Source organism: Callithrix jacchus, chromosome 8 (genome assembly GCF_049354715.1).
Source record: "Callithrix jacchus isolate 240 chromosome 8, calJac240_pri, whole genome shotgun sequence".
In the NCBI taxonomy this organism is placed as follows: Eukaryota; Metazoa; Chordata; class Mammalia; order Primates; family Cebidae; genus Callithrix; species Callithrix jacchus.
The window spans coordinates 65978256-65982671 of NC_133509.1; positions in this window are offsets into that span (position 1 = coordinate 65978256).

The window sequence follows — 4416 nt, forward strand, 5'->3', positions numbered from 1 at the left end:
CAAAAATGTTTTCCCATTCTGTTGGTTGCTGGTTCACTCTAATGACTGTTACTTTTGCTGTGCAGAAGCTCTGGAGTTTAATTAGATTCCATTTGTCTATTTTGGCTTTTGTTGCCAATGCTTTTGGTGTTTTGGTCATGAAGTCCTTGCCTACTCCTATGTCCTGAATGGTTTTGCCTGGATTTTCTTCTAGGGTTTTCATGGTGTTAGGTCTTATGTTTAAGTCTTTAATATATCGGGAGTTATTTTTATGTAAGGTGTCAGGAACGGGTCCAGTTTCTGCTTTCTGCACATTGCTAGCCAGTTTTCCCAGCACCATTTATGAAACAGGGAATCCTTTCCCCATTGCTTGTTTTTGTCAGGTTTGTCAAAGATCAGATGGTTGTAGGTATGTGGCGTTGCCTCTGAGGTCTCTGTTCTGTTCCGTTGGTCTATATCTTTGTTTTGGTACCAGAACCATGCTGTTTTGATTACTTTAGGCTTGTAGTATTGTTTGAAGTCAGGGAGTGTTATGCCTCTAGCTTTATTCTTTTTGCTTAGAATTGACTTGGCTATGCGGGCTCTTTTGGTTCCATATGAAGTTTAAGGTGGGTTTTTTCCAGTTCTGTGAAGAAGTTCATTGGTAGCTTTATAGAGATAGCATTGAATCTATTGAAATTACTTTGGGCAGTATGGCCATTTTCACAATATTGATTCTTCCTAACAATGAGCATGGAATGTTTCTCCATCTGTTTGTGTCCTCTCTTACTTCATTGAGCTGTGGTTTGTAGTTCTCCTTGAAGAGGTCCTTTACATTCTTTGTTAGTTGTATTCATAGGTATTTTATTCTCTTTGTAGCAATTGTGAGTGGCAGTTCGTTCTTGATTTGGGTCTCTGTTAATCTGTTATTGGTGTATAGGAATGCTTCTGACTTCTGCACATTGATTTTGTATCCTGAGACTTTGCTGAAGTTGCTTATCAGTTTAAGGAGATTTTGGGTTGAGATGATAGGGTCTTCTACATATACAGTCATGTCATCTGTAAATAGAGACAATTTGACTTCCTTCTTTCCTAATTGAATACCCTTTATTTCTCTCTTGCTTGATTGCTCTGGCTAGAATTTCCAATACTATATTGAATAGGAGTGGTGAGAGAGGGCATCCTTGTCTAGTGCCAGATTTCAAAGGGAACGCTTCCAGTTTTTACCTATTCAGTATGATACTGGCTGTGAGTTTGCATAAATAGCTTTTATTATTTTGAGATACGTTCTGTCGATACCAAGTTTATTGAGAGTTTTTAGCATAAAGGGTGTTGAATTTTGTCAAAGGCCTTCTCTGTGTCTATTGAGATCATCATGTGGTTTTTGTCCTTGGTTCCATTTATGTGGTGAATTACATTGATAGACTTGTGTATGTTGAGCTAGCCTTGCATCCCCGTGATGAAAGCCTACTTGATGGTGAGGGATAAGTTTTTTGATGTGTTGTTGCAATCAGTTTGCCAGTATTTTATTGAAGATTTTTTGCATATGTGTTCATCATGGATATTGGCATGAAGTTTTCTTTTCTTGTTGAGTCTCTGCCTAGTTTTGGTTTCAGGATGATGTTGGTCTCATAAAATAATTTGGAAAGGATTCCCTCTTTTTGGATTGTTTGGAATAGTTTCAGAAGGAGTGGTACCAGCTCCTCCTTATATGTCTGGTTGAATTTGGCTGTGAACCCATCTGGACCAGGGGTTTTTTTGGTTGGTAGGCTATTAATTGCTGCCTCAATTTCAGCCCTTGTTATTGGTCTATTCAGGATTTCAACTTCTTCCTGGTTCAGGCTTGGAAGGGTGCAAGTGTCCAGAAATTTATTCATTTCTTCCAGGTTTACTTGTTTATGTGCATAGAGTTGTTTGTAATAATCTCTGATGATAGTTTGTATTCCTGCGGAATTGGCGGTGCTATCACCTTTATCATTTTTTATCGCACCTATTTGATTCTTTTCTCTTTCTTTTTTATTAATCTGGATAGTGGTCTATTTTGTTGATATTTTAAAAAAAAACAGCTCCTGGATTTATTGATTTTTTAAAGGGTTTTTTTTTGCATCTCTATCTCCTTCAGTTCCGCTCTGATCGTAGTTATTTTTTGTCCTCTGCTAGCTTTTGAATTTTTTTAATCTTGCTCCTCTAGCTGTTTCAATTTTGATGATAGAGTGTCAATTTTAGATTTTTCCTTGCTTCTCATGTGGGCATTTATTGCTATAAATTTACCTCTAGGCACTGCTTTAAATGTGTTCCAGAGATTCTGGTACATTGTGTCTTCATTCTCATTGGTATTGAAGAACATCTTTATTTCTGCCTTTATTTTATTTTTTATCCAGTAAACATTCAATAGTCAGTTGTTCCCATGAAGTTGTGTGGTTCTGAGTTAGTTTCTTAACGCTGAGGTCTAATTTGATTGCACTGTGGTCTGAGAGACTGTTTGTTATAATTTCCATTCTTCTGAATTTGCTGAGGAATGATTTACTTCCAATTATGTGGTCAATTTTAGAGTAGGAGCTATGTGGTGCTGAGAAGAATGTATATTTTGTGGATTTGGTATATTTTGTGGATTTGGGGTGGAGAGTTCTGTAGATGTCTATTAGGTTTGCTTGGTCCAGATCTGCATTCAAATTCTGGATATCCTTGTTAATTTTTGTCTTGTTGATCGGTCTAATATTGACAATGGAGTGTTAAAGTCTCCCACTATTATTGTGTGGGAGTCTAAGTCTCTTTGTAGGTCATTAAGAACTTGCTTTATGTATCTACGTGCCCCTGTATTGGGTGCATATATATTTAGGATTGTTAGCTCTTCTTGTTGCATTGATCCTTTTACGATTATGTAATGTTCTTCTTTGTCTCTTTGATCTTTGTTGGTTTAAAGTCTATTTTATCAGAGACTAGGATTGCAACTCCTGCTTTTTTTTTTTGCTCTCCATTTGCTTGGTAAATTTTCCTCCATCCCTTTATTTTAAGCCTATGTGTGTCCTTGCATGTGAGATGGGTTTCCCGGGTACAGCACACTGATAGATTTTGACTGTTTATCCCATTTGCCAGTCTGTGTTTTTTGATTGGAGCATTTAGCCCATTCACATTTAAGGTTAATATTGTTATGTGTGAATTTGATCCTGCCATTTTGATGCTAGCTGGTTGTTTAGCCTGTTAGTTGATTCAATTTCTTCATTGTGTCAATGCTCTTTACCATTTGGTATGTTTTTGGGGTGGCTGGTATTGGTTGTTCCTTTCTATGTTTAGTACTTCTTTCAGGAGGTCTTATAATGTGGGCCTGGTAGTAATGAAATCTCCCAGCAATTGCTTGTTTGTGAAGGATTTTATTTCTTCTTCGCTTATGAAACTTAGTTTGGCTGGATATGAAATCCTAGGTTGAAAGTTCGTTTCTTTAAGGATGTCCAATATTGGCCCCCACTCTCTTCTGGCTTGTAGGGTTTCTGCTGAGAGATCTGCTGTGAGTCTGATGGGCTTCCCTTGTGGGTAACCTGACCTTTCTCTCTGGCTGCCCTTAGCATTTTTTCCTTCATTTCAATCCTGGTGAATCTGATGATTATGTGCCTTGGGGTTGCTCTTCTTGAGGAATTTCTTTGTGGTGTTCTGTGTATTTCCTGGACTTGAATGTTGGCCTGCCTTGCTCGATTGGGGAAGTTTTCCTGGATAGTATCCTGAAGAGTATTTTCCAGCTTGGATTCATTCTCTCCATCACATTCAGGTACACTTATCAAACGTAGATTAGGTCTTTTCACATAATCCTGTATTTCTCAGAGGCTTTGTTCATTTCACTCTTTTTTTCTCTAATCTTGCCTTCTTGTTTTATTTCATTGAGTTTATCTTCAATCTCTGATATCCTTTCTCCTGCTTAGTCAATTCAGCTACTGAAACTTGTGTATGCTTCACGAAGTTCTCATGTTGTGTTTTTCAGCTCCATTAGGTCATTTATATTCTTCTCTAAGCTGTTTATTCTCATTAGCATTTCGTCAAACCTTTTTTTAAGGTTCTTAGTTTCTTTGCATTGGGTTAGAACATGTTCTTTTAGCTTAGAGAAGTTTGTTATTACCCACCTTCTGAAGCCTGTTTCTGTCAATGCATCAGACTCATTCTCCATCCAGCTTTGTTCCCTTGCTAGTGAGGAGTTGTCACCCCTTGGAGGAGGAGAGGTGTTCTGGTTTTGGGTGTTTTCATCCTTTTTGTGCTGGTTTCTTCCCATATTTGTGGATTATCTAGCTGTGGTCTTTGTAGTTGGTGACTTTCAGATGGGGTCTCTGAGGAACATCCTTTTTGTTGATGATGAAGTTATTTCTGTCTGTTTTTTAGTTTTCCTTTTAACAGTCAGGCCTCTCTGCTGTAGGAATCCTTAAGGTCCACTCCAGACCCTGCTTGCCTGGGGATCACCTGAAGCAGCTGCAG